Genomic DNA, 17,026 nt, shown 5'->3' on the forward strand with positions numbered 1-17,026 from the left:
CTCTGCAGCCGTGACTGGAGGTTTCCTGCATTTCTAGTCTGGATTCTAGACAGACTTGCCCTGTGATACATCTGCCAAGGGGAAGACCACCTTCACCAGCCTGGGGCAGGGGCTTCTCTGCGTGACCCGGACCTCCCAGCTCCCCTCACTCCTGGGGTGCGGTCGATCCCGCCACGGTGTGGGGCTGTCCACACAGCAGTGACTCAGGAGCAGCCACTGCTCTGCAGAAGTGGGACGTCCCCGCCACGCGCGTGCACTGTGGACCCGTGGACCCGGGGGAGCTGGAGCTGGCTGTGTGAGGGGGCACCGCGTTCATGATTAAGTGGGCCTGGACGATCCGAACATGATGTATAAACCTCAGCCTGGAGCTTGCTCATCTGAAAGTCAGCACCACAAAATCCTGGGAAAGCCCTCAAACGGGATTTGAACGGAATAGAAACGGGTCACTTCTGAGGGCCTGCGCCCCTCAGACTCGAGAGACGAGGTTGGAAGGGAAGGGGCAGCGGCTGGGGGCGTTGGGCAGACCTGCCGACCCCTAGACCAGAGCCGACGCTGCGCCCGGCCCTGGGCTTCAGACACGTCCCCACGCCGGCTCCGCCTGCACTGAGTGGGCACGTCGCGTTGGTGGCAGAGGTGGGTGGGGACTGCAGGCCTGCAGGCGGCCAGCCCACAGACCCTCCCCACCGCGGGCCTGGCTCCGGCTGCCTTAGAGCTCGGGGACGTTCTGGTGCCGCCACTGGACCCAGCCCAGCGAAGGGAGAGGGGCGGGCCTGGCCTCACAGTTAGAAGCCCGCCGTGGAAGCCCGTCTGCAGCGGCTGGGCTGCCAGGTTCGGACCAAGTGTCCGCTGCTGCGTCCTGGAGGCCAGACTGCTGGGGAAGGGGGCGAGGACGCTCAGCTGCCCACGATGGATGGCCCCTCTGGGCGCTGGTCACGCACACCGCAGGAGGGCCCCGTCCAGCAGAGAGGAGCTCCAGGAGCTCCAGAAGAAGTCCCTGCACCCCTTGTCGGCCCAGTGCCTGGGGGCAGAGTGGGGTGCTGTCCAGGAGCTGGGGTGGGGGGCTGTGTCTGGGGGCAGAGTGGGGCAATGTCCAGGAGCTGGGGTGGGGGGCTGTGTCTGGGGGCAGAGTGGGGTGCTGTCCAGGAGCTGGGGTGGGGGGCTGTGTCTGGGGGCAGAGTCGGGTGCTGTCCAGGAGCTGGGGTGGGGGGCTGTGCCTGGGGGCAGAGTGGGGCAATGTCCAGGAGCTGGGGTGGGGGGCTGTGTCTGGGGGCAGAGTGGGGTGCTGTCCAGGAGCTGGGGTGGGGGGCTGTGTCTGGGGGCAGAGTCGGGTGCTGTCCAGGAGCTGAGGTGAGGGGGCATCTCTGGGGGGCAGAGTCGGGTGCTGTCCAGGAGCTGAGGTGAGGGGGCATCTCTGGGGGGCAGAGTCGGGTGCTGTCCAGGAGCTGAGGTGAGGGGGCATCTCTGGGGGGCAGAGTCGGGTGCTGTCCAGGAGCTGAGGTGAGGGGGCATCTCTGGGGGGCAGAGTCGGGTGCTGTCCAGGAGCTGAGGTGAGGGGGCATCTCTGGGGGGCAGAGTCGGGTGCTCTCCAGGAGCTGGGGTGGGGAGCTGTGTCTGCAGGTCCATCCCGTCAGGCACACAGGTCAGCTGCTGGGCGTCACTCTTCTGTCAGGCTGCTGCCCCTCCATGGGCTTCCAGGCATCCTGCCCAGATAAACATCCTGCACTCACACTTTGTCTGGAGGTGTGCCCGGGGGAACCTAAACTGAAACAAGCGTGGTCCGAGCCTGGGTCCAAACCGGCTCCTGCGGTGGGAGAACAGGGTCCCACTGCCTATGGACCTCACCGTCCAAGAAACGCCTGCCTGGGGAGAAGGAGAAACTGCAGGGCACTGCGTGTCAAGTCACCCTCCTTGAGGGACAGACGCCATGTGAGGGTGACAGCTGGCCTCTGGGAGGCCGCTCTCCCAGAACCCTTGGGGCCTGGCAGACCCCCACCTCAAGGCCCCTGCGACCTTTGTGCTGCTGCTCTGCCTTCATGGCACACCCCCAAACCCTCCCTGGCTCCCCGCAAGGTTTAGACGTGGGCATCGGTCCAGAGCACGGACACTGACAAGACCCCAGAGGAGACCGGACTTGCTGGGGTGCCCGGGGGGCAGCTGGAGCCGCTGGGCATCAGACAGGGCTGGAAACACAGGGCTGGGCACTGAGAGCTGATGGTGAACGGTGTCGGGTGTGCGATCTCCAAAGACTTAGCTTCGGGACCAGGGACCAGGCTTGATCACTCGAGAGCTTTTGTGTAGCAGAGTTTTATTAAAGTAAGAAAGGGTCAAAGAAAGCCTCTGACACAGACATCAGAAGCGGGGTGGAGACTGTCCCCCTTGCTAGTCTTAACAGGGGAGGTATATACTTTTCCAATTAGCTACTACAGTACATCAAAATAATGTCTCAAGGCAGTAAAGGTCTTACCAGACCCACTTCCACAATTTACAGTTTGAGATAACAAGATTCAGTTCAGTTCAGTCGCCCAGTCGTGTTCGACTCTTTGCGACCCCATGAATTGCAGCATGCCAGGCCTCCCTGTCCATCACCATCTCCCGGAGTTCACTCAGACTCACGTCCATCGAGTCCGTGATGCCATCCAGCCATCTCATCCTCTGTCGTCCCCTTCTCCTCTTGCCCCCAATCCCTCCCAGCATCAGAGTCTTTTCCAGTGAGTCAACTCTTCGCATGAGGTGGCCAAAATACTGGAGCTTCAGCTTTAGCATCATTCCTTCCAAAGAAATCCCAGGGCTGATCTCCTTCAGAACGGACTGGTTGGATCTCCTTGCAGTCCAAGGGACTCTCAAGAGTCTTCTCCAACACCACAGTTCAAAAGCATCAATTCTTCGGTGCTCAGCCTTCTTCACAGTCCAACTCTCACATCCATACATGACCACAGGAAAAACCATAGCCTTGACTAGACGGACCTTAATCAGCAAAGTAATGTCTCTGCTTTTAAATATACTATTTAGGTTGGTCATAACTTTTCTTCCAAGGAGTAAGCGTCTTTTAATTTCATGGCTGTAGTCATCATCTGCAGTGATTTTGGAGCCCCAAAAATAAAGTCTGACATTGTTTCCACTGTTTCCCCATCTATTTCCCATGAATTGATGGCACCATATGCCATGATCTTCGTTTTCTGAATGTTGAGCTTTAAGCCAACTTTTTCACTCCTCTTTCACTTTCATCAAGAGGCTTTTTAGCTCCTCTTCACTTTCTGCCATAAGGGTGGTGTCATCTGTGTATCTGAGGTTACTGATATTTCTCCCAGCAATCTTGATTCCAGCTTGTGTTTCTTCCAGTCCAGTGTTTCTCATGATGTACTCTGCATAGAAGTTAAATAAGCAGGGTGGCAATATACAGCCTTGACGCACTCCTTTTCCTATTTGGAACCAGTCTGCTGTTCCATGTCCAGTTCTAACTCTTGCTTCCTGACCTGCATACAGATTTCTCAAGAGGTAGGTTAGGTGGTCTGGTATTCCCATCTCTTTCAGAATTTTCCACAGTTTGTTCTGATCCACACAGTCAAAGGCTTTGGCATAGTCAATAAAGCAAAAATAGATGTTTTTCTGGAACTCTCTTGCTTTTTCCATGATCCAGCGGATGTTGGCAATTTGGTCTCTGGTTCCTCTGCCTTTTCTACAACCAGCTTGAACGTCAGGGAGTTCACCGTTCACGTATTGCTGAAGCCTGGCTTGGAGAATTTTGAGCATTACTTTACTAGCATGTGAGATGAGCGCAATTGTGCGGTAGTTTGAGCATTCTTTGGCATTGCCTTTCTTTGGAATTGGAATGAAAACTGACCTTTTCCAGTCCTGTGGCCACTGCTGAGTTTTCCAAATTTGCTTGCATATTAAGTGCAGCACTTTCACAGCATCATCTTTCAGGATTTGAAATAGCTCAACTGGAATTCCATCACCTCCACTAGTTTTGTTCATAGTGATGCTTTCTAAGGCCCACTTGACTTCACATTCCAGGATGTCTGGCTCTAGATTAGTGATCACATCATCATGATTATCTGGGTCGTGAAGATCTTTTTTGTACAGTTCTTCTTGTATTGAGATAACAAGATTAGAACTAACAATAGAAAGATCTTACCAGACCCACTCCCATAATATACATTTGAAGATGACAGGATTAGTCAGAAGGTTCTCAGGAAGGAGGGTTCACTGTTGTCATATAACCATTGGTACAGATGAAAGGTTGTTGCTGAACAACACAGAGACGCTGGGATTCTTGGCCTCCGGAGGAGAAGAATTCAATCTGGGGCCAGAGACAAGGCTTGATCACTCAGAGGTTTTGTGTAATAAAGTTTTATTCAAGTATAAAGGAGATAGAGAAAGCTTCTGACATAGGCATCAGAAGGGGGCAGAAAGAGTACCCCCTGCTAGTCTTCAGCTGGATGTTATGTAGTCACCAGCAGTCTCTTCATGAAAGAAAGGAATGTCTTAAAACTCAGAATAGCACCAGGCCCCAAACCCACAGATGCATTTTGGGATGATCTTGAGACCAGTCCAGGCCACAAAATGATTAACTTGAATCTTGTAGAAGAGCAGGTTACCATACAAATAGTTTTGTTTACATAGATTAGGGGAACACTATCTGAGTATAACGTACTGGTTTGTCAAGTAGGTTCTGAGCCACTAGGTGGAACCGACTTGAAGACAGAGTTTGGGGTAAATGCATCGTACATTAGTATAGCTTAAGACAAACATTTCTGTAAGAAAAATGCATTGATTATCTCAAGGTTTGAGAATAGTTAACTTCAGGTGAAACCAGGTGTCATTATGGCAACACAGTATTTTAAGAGAAACCTCCTTTTAAATTTGTACAGAGAAGGAAAAAATATCCCTAGTGTGTTTCCTCCTGCCGCTTAAGAGAGGCAAAAATGTCTGACACTTGCAGGCTATCTCCTCTGTTTGGAGACCCCGGCCTTCCTGCCTGTTACCCTCTCACAGAATTCAAGATGAGCTGTTCTGTTGTGGTATCATCAGCTCTGGGCTTAAAGGAAAAACGTTTTATGTGATTAAGATGCAGGAATGTAGAAAAGAAGTTTGTCTTTTTCTCCTTAAGAGTCCCAGATCCCTTTCTCCTCCTTGGGGACCCTGGACTTCTTATCAACCTAAGAATTGACTCTCCCAGTTCAGTTCAGTTCAGTAGCTCAGTCGTGTCTGAGTCTTTGCGATGCTGTGGACTTCACCATGCCAGGCTTCCCTGTCCATCACCCACTCAAACTCATGTCCATTGAGTCGGTGATGCCATCCAGCCATCTCATCCTCTGTCGTTCCCCTTTCCTCCTGCCTACAATCTTGCCCAGCATTGGGGTCCTTTGAAATGAGTCAGTTCTTTGCATCAGGTGGCCAAAGGATTAGAGTTTCAGCTTCAGCATCAGTCCTTCCAATGAATATTTAGGACTGATTTCCTTTAGGATGGACTGGTTGGATCTCCTTGCAGTCTAAGGGACTATCAAGAGTCTTCTCCAACACCACAGTTCAAAAGCATCAATTTTTGGCACTCAGCCTTCTTTATAGTCCAACTCTCACATCCATACATGACTACTGGAAAAACCATAGCTTTGACTAGATGGACCTTTGCCGGGGGCCAGCGTGAGGAACTCCGCCCATGGCAAAGCTCATGAGGAAGGAGGCTTGGCACACACAAAGGCGTGATCAAGCCTCAGGAAACCCCCTGTTCCCGAGCATCTACCCCAAAACCAGAGTCTGTTTTATGCTCTCACCTACACCTCTGACCTTACGGGGGGCTCTCCCCCATAACCGTTTTTCTCGGAGGAGTTAACGTGCAGCGCCAAGTCAATAAAAATTCCTGGGCGTGACAAGAGTGTTTCAGCTTACGGACTCCTCTGAAGGTTATCTAGCCCGCCTGTATAGGTTCCTCCGGCCACATGTGATTGTTTACAGCCTCCCAACCTGAGAGGCACGAGATGTTTTAGACTTACTAAAGGCAAATTCCTTTGGGAAGTTGGAAATTGTCAGTATAGTGGGTTGGTTAGGAATTATATTGGTGAAGGGTTTTTCATTTGTTGTGCCAGTAATTGCTGCTAATTCCCTGCCCTGGGTGGGACAAGGGTGTCTCAGGTCAAACCTCTCTGCTGACAGACTAGCTTGTGTGACAGGATTATCCATACTCCTGCCACATGATTGTTTACTACCTCTTAACCATAAACAGCACAGAAAGTTTGGAGTATTTTGAGAGTCTTAATTAGCATAGGACTGTTTCTACTTGTTGAGTCAATGATTGCCGCCAGACCTCCATATCCTTAGGCACCTGGGAATACATTAATCAATGTATTTGGAATATAGAAAAGGAACTATAGTAGTTTTTAATGTTAGTAATACTAGATTTTTTGAGTGAATGAATTTTCTCTTTTGTAATAGATCACTGTACTTTGTTATAAATCACTGTGTCCTTGCTATGTAAAACTGTAACTTTATCACTATCTTAAGACTAAACAGATCTTAAGGGGAACATTGGTGAAAGGATTTTCAGTTGTTGGGTTGATGTTTGCTGCTAAATCTCCATGTTCCCTGCCCTTACAATGAATATAACTAGCATATAGGAGAAATAAGTATTCACCTTTAAGTATATAGGGGAAATAAGTATTAACCTTTAAGATTAATCATGTTAACCTTGGGTTAAATAACTCACTAAATAACCCTTTGTAACTCACTACACCCTCACCCTATAGGAATGTAGCTTTATTTGGAGGGTGGTGCCTGGTTTAAGAAAAAATACCCTTGGAAAAAATAAGTTTTCTGGTTATCAGAAAGAAAGGATCATAAAATGTCAGCAGGTCTCATAGCCAGAAGATGATGTAAAATCCCTAAGACCTTTTTATGTGAAGCACCTGATTTTGATAAAGGTCAGGACTGCTGACCCCTGCGTGACTCTGTATTCATCCCTATGTGTAACAAAAGGTATATAAGCAAACCCCAAAATAAAGAAATTGGATCAGTGTCTGGAAAGACTGATTCCCCCATGTCGTTTCTTTATTGCTCCCCGTTTTTCTGGCTGAATTCCCATCTGGAGCATGGATGCTATTCCACGTAAACCAAGTTATTCAGCCTCTTTTTTTCCACTAATTTTCCTACTACACTATCCATTTCTAATCTCTCTCTATATCTGTGATTAAATATGTATTTTTCCAAGGACGCCGACTCCATCCCCACCTTCGAATCACCCTGGATCCACCGGGGCTGGACCCTGGCAGACCTTTGTTGGCAAAGTGATGTCTCTGCTTTTGAATGCGCTATCTAGGTTGGTCATAACTTTCCTTCCAAGGAGTAAGCGTCTTTTAATTTCATGGCTACAGTCACCATCTGCAGTGATTTTGGAGCCCCCTCCCGCCCCCCGCCCCCCCCCGCCGAAAGAAAGTCTGCAACTGTTTCCACTGTTTCCCCCTCTATTTCCCATGAAGTGATGGGACCAAATGCCATGATCTTAGTTCTAAATGTTGAGCTTTAAGGCAGCTTTTTCACTCTCTTTCACTTTCATCAAGAGGCTCCTTAGTTGTTCTTCACTTTCTTCTATAAGGGCGGCGTCATCTGCATATCACTGTAGGAGGGAAACCAGACCAGTGACCAAATCACAGCCTCCCTGCCTCCACCTGGAATTACTCAGCACTGTCTTTGCCTGGATTCATTGCCAATAGATAAATAAAATATAGTAGTGTTTCAAGCATCATTTATTTTAGGTGAAACTTCTAAAAATAGCATGTGGCTGGATTTTGGCTTTAGATTCAGTTTTAGATTTATTCTTCTGCAGAGAATTAACCTATGAATGATTTCAGGTTAGTTGCTCAGTTGTGTCCAACTCTTTGTGACACTTTGGACTGTAGCCCACCAGGTTCCACTGTCCATGGAATTCTCCAGGCAACAATGCTGGAGTGGGTTGCCATTTCCTTCTCCAGGGGATCTTCCCAATCCAGGGATCAAGCCTGGGTCTCCTGCATTGCGGGCAGGTTCTGTACCATTTGAGCCACCAGGGAAGCCTGGGAATGATGTAAAATCATGTCTAATTTAAATACTCTTTCCTCGTTCTAACTCAGGCTTGCATGCAGCTTCCTTCTTTGGGTACTGATTGGTGTTTTCTTCTGTGTTCTCTGTTTTACAAGCAATATGTACTATATTCAGCGCTAACTAGTGATTATTTTTATTTCTTAATGGCATTCTTCAGCCATATTTCCCCAATTAGTAGAGTCACCGGTGTTGACTTTAAAAAGATGTACAATTTGAGAGGTGTGAGTTAAGTTTTCTTTGGGGCAAAAAGAGGCCTTCAGCCCGGGAGGCAGCGTCAGATAGCCCTGAGAGCCTGCTCCAAAGCGGCAGTGGGGGAGGTCAACACATAAGGTTTTGGTGAAGGGGGAGTTCAGTGTCGTGGAGCAATCATTTTTATGAAAGGCTTCTGTGAGTCATGAGGACCTCGTGTCGCCATGAAGGGGTTTACTGCTTCTCTAGATGTGAGGAGATGCAGGGACTGAGGTCATAAAATCTGTTCCTAAAAACACCCAACCATCTAAGGACCTGTCCCACCAGATTCCCTGGAGCACAGAGTGCTTCACTCTGCCCTGAACCCCCTCAGGGGGGTGTTAGGGGTCGCCAGCTAGCAGCATGGGGTTCGATCTCCGTGGGGGCAGATGGCAAACGCCTTTGTTGCTGAGTCGCTGGCAATGCTCTTGGTAAGTGCCCATTTGCAGTTGACACTGGTGACACGATCTGTCTTGAATCCCCTTCTGCTGAAGACGTGTTTGTAGAGCCCTCGCCTCTTCACATACGTGCCTTATGCATGTCCACTGCCCAGGATGAGGGGACATATCTACTGTTTTAAATGACTTGCAGTTATTTTATATAATCTTATGTAATTCAATACTGAGATTTCTTTTTTCATTTTCATTTCATTTTAAAAGCAGTTTAATTATTTAGATCATTTCTACTTAGACTGATTCGGGGCTAACAAGTTTTATAATACCATCACTTTCCCTATTTGAAAAATTTCATTTTCTCTATTTGTTGAACTGTTGACATGTAATGTCGTTAAAAAAAGCAAACAAACTGGCATTCCTGGGTGGTGTCTGCGTTCTATGCTTTCTGAGAATTTACATCTTCTCCTGCCTTTACGCATGAAGAGATGGGGCTATAAATCTGATGTCTAGGTTTGCAGAGAAATCTGACAGTGGCTTGATTTTCAGCCTTTATTTGTTTCAATGTGTGTAGAAGATTTTTTAAATTACAAAAAAGTCAAAATATAACTTAGAAGAATAATTTGAAGCTCAATTACTACTGCCACACATACCTCCCACACACTTTCTATCTGAATTATCACAAATTCCACTTAATGGAAATCTGAGCTACATTATGGAGGCTTAGCCCTTTAGCTAATGAGCTTCCCAGGGGACTGAGTGGTAAAGAATCTGCCTGCAATGCAGGAGACATGGGAGGCACAGGTTCAATCCCTGGGTCGGGAAGATCCCCTGGAGAAGGAAATCGCAGCCCACTCCAGCTTTCTTGCCTGAAGAATCCAATGGACAGAGGAGCCTGGTGGACCGCAGCCCATGGGGTCACAAAGAGTCGGACACAAGTGAGCACATACTCACTTAGGTCTTCCAGTTCAGTTCAGTTCAGTCACTCAGTCATGTCTGACCCTTCATGACCCCATAAACTGCAGCATGCCAGGCCTCCCTGTCCATCACCAACTCCTGGAGTTTACCCAAACTCATGTCCATTGAGTCAGTGATGCCATCCAGCCATCTCATCCTCTGTCGTCCCCTTTTCCTCCTGCCCCCAATCCCTCCCAGCATCAGGGTCTTTTCCAATGAGTCAACTCTTTGCATGAGGTGGCCAAAATATCGGAGTTTCAGCTTCAGCATCAGTCCTTTCAATGAACACCCAGGACTGATCTCCTTTAGGATGGACTGTTTGGGTCTCCTTGCAGTCCAAGGGACTCTCAAGAGTCTTCTCCAACACCACAGTTCAAAAGCATCAATTATTCTGTGCTCAGCTTTCTTTATAGTCCAGCTCTCATATCCATACATGCCTACTGGGAAAACCAGAGCCTAACGACTTAGGTCTTTAGGTAATAGAATAAGATGCTTTCCTCTTTTAAAGACATGTGCCCATAGTTCTACATGAAATTTAATATAAACAAAGTATTGCAAATAAAAAGCGAAGTAAATACAGACATCACTGTTTCTAAAGTCTGTGGAGAGCTTGCCCCTCTTTCCCCACTGAGCCTCCACCGTGCGGGGCTCCCCTTATGCTCGGAGAAGGCATCACACCCAGGATGGGAGAGGGCCGCCCGGGACCCCGAGGCTCAGACAGAGCGGCTGGTCCTGGTGAGGGCGGAGGACGCGGCTCGAGAAGGAACATACGGTTGTGTTAAAAAGCCAGCGCCTGGGATGGAGCGCAGGTTCTGATGAATAAACTGTCCTAAGCCTTTGTTTGTGTGGTGTCTGCTGGAGCTGTATCTCAGGGTGGCGCGCTGACCTCAAAGGGCGGAGGCCCACGGCACACGGCAGGAGTGTGCATAAGCGAGAAGGAACTGCCCGCAAGCCAGGTTTGTGGGGTCTCTGTTTCCACTGTTTCCTTCTCATCATAACGTCAGTGTTGGTTATCTCCGTCTTCAGCCCCTGATGCTCCCGAGCCCCGAAACCGTGCAGAGAGTGTGCAGGGCATGACGGACTGTCCGCCTTCCTGACTGGAGTCCTGGGAAGGCAGGGATCCATCCACGCGTGTTCCCAGAGCCCAGAGGCCAGCCTGCCATGTGCAGCGCACGCCACACACGCTGGTGACGGGAAGGAAGGACGAGCTGGTGAGAACGAGCGACTGTGGCCCTGGGAGCTGCCACTGTAATACTTTGCGTTTTTCATGCCTATCACGTGAATTACGGGCAGGAGGAGGAGGCGGAACAGAGGATGCGATGGTTGGATGACATCACTCACTCAACAGACACGAGTTTAAGTAAACTCCAGGAGTCAGTGAAGGACAGAGGAGCCTGGCGGGCTTCGGTTCATGGGGTCGCAAAGAGTCGGACATGACTTAGCGACTGAACAATGACAGTACGGACTGAGGATCCTACATGCGGTTCAGGGTTTCTGCTTTCTCCTAAGCATTAGCTCTCACCATTTTCCCGTCTGTATCCAGTGGTCAGATTATATCCCCGTGGACGGCACACTGCTATCTAGTCACGGCCCCAGTTCCCAGCTCTCGTCCTGTCTGCATCCTTGTGCATAAATGGTTGCTTAAAACCTTCCCCCTCTTTTGTTGCTTAGGGTAGATTCTTGTGGAGAAGCACCCGTCTTTATTTGGCTGCCCCGGCTGGCACACAGGACCCTTGTTGCAGGTGCGGGGTTCAGTTCCCTGACCAGGGGTGGAACTTGGGCCTCCTGCTCTGGAGTGGGGAGTCCTAGCCTCAGGACCACTAGGCAAGTCCCCCAGGATAGAGTCTTCAGAAGTTAAGCTGTCAAAGTTTGTGAACATTTTAAAAGTTACTGCTGTCTTTACCAAATCGTTTTCTACAACTTTTGGGTGAATTTAATCCTATCACTCACATTTCAAGTCCTGCCTCACAGGGTCAGAGTTGAACCTTATTTGTTTCACAAGTTATTGTAAGTGTCAGGAAATAAAAATGCGTCACTTCACCCGCTTGTGAAACTGAACAAGCTCCGTACGTTTATTAGTCATTGTCATTCATACTTGGCTTTTTATGCAACCTGACTATGTATTTCTTGGCGTCTTGGCAGGTTTCTTACTGACTGAACCTTAGGAATACTAACTGCTTTCCATAGTCCTTGCAAATATTTTTATTTGCCTTTTAATTTAGTTTTCGGCTTTTTCTTTTTTTGATGTGCAGAACTTTAAAATGTTTATGTGGTTAAATGGAGCACGTTTCTTTGAATTTAGGAAGAGTTTTCTCAGTTAGTGATAAAAAAAAGTCACACATATATTCTTTTTTAATGGACCTATATATTCTTGTGCTGTCTTTTGGTTTTTATTTTTAATACATTATTAACTGTTTTATCTATCCGAGGTTCATATTCATCCATAACGTGAAGTACTAGCATACGTTTTTCTTTTCTGGTTTTAAAATGAGCTTTGATTTTTTTTTTTTCTGAAAGGGCCCTTGAGAACCCCTGGTCAGGTGAGACATTTCCAACTCCTGGGGTGCTGGTGGGACGTGCATGTCTCGCGAGGAGCCCACGGGCACCTGGCCTCCTGGGTGGCTCAGACTTGCCCTCCCAGAGCTGTGGATGGGCAGGGCTGTGGGTGGGCCTGGCCCAGACCCTTGCCAGTGTGATGCCAGCCCAGGTCTCCAGCCTGGGCCTGGCTCGTGACCCTGGGGACAGCAAGTGTGTTCTCAGCACAGGGCGGCTGGGCTGCTGGAGGGAGACATGGTCCGACCATGAGGCTGGGAAACCTTTGCTCTGTTGACCTTGGCGCCAAACCAGGTCCATCGGCTATTTGAGAACAGAACTGTCTTAATGAAAAGATCCTATCAAAACAAAACCAAAAATTTTCTGAGGAAGAACTCTGAAATTTCTGGACTGGTTATTTCTCATTCCACACTCGTTACTATGACAACAAGTATCTTTTGCTAAGGCAGATAGCTGGAGACAAAGTGACTACTTGAGAAAATGAGTTACTTTTGTTTAAATTGGTATGTTTTTTTTCTTCCCTCAGAGAAATAAATGCTGTCAAATGTAGTCCTAGGAAAATAAAGTGAAGGCCTATTCAGTCCTGGCCTCATCAGGTGTGGGCACCCCCACCTGCTGACCAGGCCAGGCCAGGCCGTGGGTGGGTTGGTTGCTGGGACGGCTGTGTTCTCCCAGGCACCTCAGCCCCACAGCCACCCTCCAGCCCTCCTGGGGCCGCCTGCGACCTATCCTATCACCAGGGGAATTTTTAACGAAGTCCTGAATCTCTCACAGGCCTTTTTCTTAAGCTACTACATCTGCGGCCAACATGCCTAAGGCGTGCCCGGGGGCTCCATGCTCTCTCTGCAGCTCCGTGGCTGCCTGCCTGGGGGAAGGACTGTGGTTCACGCGGGTCCCCAGGGCCTGGGGCAGGGGCCTCAGGGCCCGAGTGGAGGGCGTCCTTCTGTCCCCCTGATCATGGTGCTGAGACCACGTCCCGCAGCCCCAGGGGCCCCGGGCACTCGTCTTCAGCTGCCTGTTCTACTCACCGCCGCGTGCAGACAAGCAGCACCAGGTGCGCTTCGACTTGACGGATCTGTAAGGAGCTGGCTGGAGAGTCACCTGGATCTTTACTCCCTGGAGAGATCTAAAGCGCCAGCTCTCCAGGAATTCTAAGTTGAGGTTTTCTGCTTCCAAGCATGGAGGAAAGTCAGCAGGACAACGTCTAAGCAGCCTTTGGACGTTGCTTTCCATTGGAAGCAGAGGAGACCCTCTGCCCATTTGATTCTTTGTGTCTAGAAAATCTGCCTCCTGAGTTCACAAGTCCCAGGGATGTGGGCCAGAGGAACGATTTCTGCCCTGGGCCAGATCCCTGCAAGGAACACTTCCGTAGGCAGCTTGCTCGCCTTGGCTACCACCATTAATGTGGAGCGAGTGAACAGGACCTGCTTTCTGCCGTGACGCCTCAGTCCTGGGGGGCAGAGGCAAACAAGACACCATTTGTCCCAAGAGACTTAGAGTCTAGATGCGAAGTGGAACAAGCATGTTCACGGTGATGCTGGTGCCAAGGGGAAGGCGGTCCCTCAGGCCCCTGGGGGAGTCCTCACCCTCAGCCACGGATGGGCACCTGCCACCCACCTCGGCAAGGATTGAACTAGGTGCTGCTGCAGCCACCGACCCTCAACATCCCCTGAAAGGAGCTCAGGGTGGGGAGAGGAACGAGGCACTCTGTGCTCCAGGAAAAACTGGCAGAACACGTCGTCAGATAGGTCTTTTAGGAGCTGACTTCATGAGCCCAGTTCTTGTTATCGCTTATTTAGAACACTATAATCCTTCACGGTGATGACTGCTCCTTGTGACCAGCAGAAACCTTCTGCACAAAAGTATGTGGCCGATTGTATGTCCGCCCCCTTCACTGAAATCATGTATACTGACCTCCCCTCTTACTTCTTACGAGCACTTTCTCAGAACTACAGGAAATGCTGTCTCCTGGGCTATAGTCTTCTTTTTGCCCCCAGTAAAACTTCACCTGCAGTCCTCACGGTGTGCATTTCTGGTTAGCCCAGCCTGCCAGCAGGGAGTGCAACTGCTTTGTGGGGTTGGCTGAGACCCTGGGGTCACAGTGTGGCCCAAAGTGCACATCAGGAAGCTCACCCTGTGGATGGTTTGGAGAGAATTCGGGGGAGAAGCAGCACCAGGACCCCAGCTAAGAAGCTGTTGGCTAACACCCACAAAACGAGGTCATAGAGGAGGGGGTGGGGTGGCCCCCCGCTTTCCTCCACCTTCTCCATCACAAAGTCCTAAGCTTGTCTGATGAGGAGCGACCCTCCTCAGAGGTATGGGAGAGGAAGATGCTTTGCAAAGGCCCTGGGGAGGCAGCTGGGGGTGCCTCCTTGGAAATACTCCCTGACTGGCATTCACGAGTGTGTTTTGTGTGCACACACACACAGAACCTGGAACTATGCTTCCAGAGATGAGCCTTCTATAGTGCTAAGAACAGAGAGTCCTTGGGTTTCAGAGCAGGCTGACAGTTTGGGGAGAACACATTGACCCAAGCTTGGGAAAGTCTGCAAGAGTCACCCTTTCATGGGGTCTTACTATATTGTGTGATTTAAACCTGAAAGCGTTGTGATTGTATGAAGATCAGAAAATCACAAAGTTTGCATATTCTGGATGCATGACTGTAATGATTAAATTAAATGATTAAACGATTAGTATGAAAGTTTGTACCCTTCAGGTGTCCCGAGTTTACACACTGCTTCTCATGCTTTGTCACCCACGGCCTCCAGCACACAAGGGTTTGTAAAACCTTAAATTTCCTAGGAAGGAATGATGCTGAAGCTGAAACTCCAGTATTTTGGCCACCTCATGTGAAGAGTTGACTCATTGGAAAAGACTCTGATGCTCGGAGGGATTGGGGGCAGGAGGAGAAGGGGACAATAGAGGATGAGATGGCTGGATGGCATCACTGACTCGATGGACATGAGTTTGAGTGAACTCCGGGAGTTGGTGACGGACAGGGAGGCCTGGCATGCTGCAATTCATGGGGTTGCAAAGAGATGGACACGACTGAGCGACTGAACTGAACTGAACTCTCCTAAGATTTACTGCCCAATGCACTCATCTCACACACTAGTAAAGTAATACTCAAAATTCTCCAAGCCAGGCTTCAGCAATACGTGAACTGTGAACTCCCTGATGTTCAAGCTGGTTGTAGAAAAGGCAGAGGAACCAGAGATCAAATTGCCAACATCCGCTGGATCATGGAAAAAGCAAGAGAGTTCCAGAAAAACATCTATTTCTGCTTTATTGACTATGCCAAAGCCTTTGACTGTGTGGATCACAAGAAACTGTAGTAAATTCTGAAAGAGATGGGAATACCAGACCACCTAACCTGCCTCTTGAGAAACCTATATGCGGATCAGGAAGCAATAGTTAGAACTGGACATGGAACAACAGACTGGTTCCAAATAGGAAAAGGAGTATGTCAAGGCTGTATATTGTCACCCTGCTTATTTAACTTCTATGCAGAGTACATCATGAGAAACGCTGGGCTGGAAGAAGCACAAGCTGGAATCAAGATTGCTGGGAGAAATATCAATAACCTCAGATATGCAGATGACACCACCCTTATGGCAGAAAGTGAAGAGGAGCTAAAAAGCCTCTTGATGAAAGTGAAAGAGGAGAGTGAAAAACTTGGCTTAAAGCTCAACATTCAGAAAACTAAAATCATGGCATCTGGTCCCATCACTTCATGGAAAATTGATGGGGAAACAGCAGAAACAGTGTCACTATTTTTTTGAGCTCCAAAATCACTGCAGATGGTGATTGCAGCCATGAAATTAAAAGACGCTTACGCCTTGGAAGAAAAGTTATGACCAACCTAGATAGCATATTTTAAAGCAGAAACATTACTTTGCCAACTAAGGTCCGCCTAGTCAAGGCTATGGTTTTTCTTGGGGTCATGTATGGATGTGAGAGTTGGACTGTGAAGAAAGCTGAGCGCCGAAGAATTGATGCTTTTGAACTGTGGTGTTGGAGAATACTCTTGAGAGTCCCTCGGACTGCAAGGAGATCCAACCAGTCCATCCTAAAGGAGATCAGTCCTGGGTGTTCATCGGAAGGACTGATGCTGAAGCTGAAACTCCGATATTTTGGCCACCTCATGCAAAGAGTTGACTCATTGGAAAAGACCCTGATGCTGGGAGGGATTGGGGGCAGGAGGAGAAGGGGACGACAGAGGATGAGATGGCTGGATGGCATCACCAACTCGATGGACATGAGTTTGACTGAACTCTGGGAGTTGGTGATGGACAGGGAGGCCTGGCATGCTGCGATTCATGGGGTCGCAAAGAGTGAGCGACTGAACTGAACTGAACCGATATCTCCAAAGGAGAGATGGGAACTGCTCGGCCTCCTTTTCTGTCATATTCCAATAGCTTGCATCCCCTGTGGTGCAGCGCCAGCGGTTGAATATAAGCAGCCTTGACAGCGATCCCAGTGACAGCTCTGGGTCAGGGTTGGCACTGAGGCCTGTTGCCGCAGGCTCTGGCCGGGACGCCCGGGGAGGTGGGGCTGCTGTCAGGAGCAAGGGGACCTCCCGCCACCTCTGCCCACTCCCCTGTCCTCAGTAAAGCTTTATAGAGGAGAAGAAGTGACAGGCTCTTTTCCTTCCGTCTTCCAAAGAGCACACTTCTGTATAAAAGATGCCCTAAATCCTGTGTTGATGTCCACAAGCTGAGTGTTCCTCTCGGAGGGCTTCACGGCCGGTGATGCAAACAGGTGACAGACGCACATTGTCCACGGCCTCTGCTGAGTCTCGCCCCCGTTTCCAAGAATAAACA

This window comes from Capricornis sumatraensis, chromosome 5 (genome assembly GCF_032405125.1).
Source record: "Capricornis sumatraensis isolate serow.1 chromosome 5, serow.2, whole genome shotgun sequence".
Lineage (NCBI taxonomy): Eukaryota > Metazoa > Chordata > Mammalia > Artiodactyla > Bovidae > Capricornis > Capricornis sumatraensis.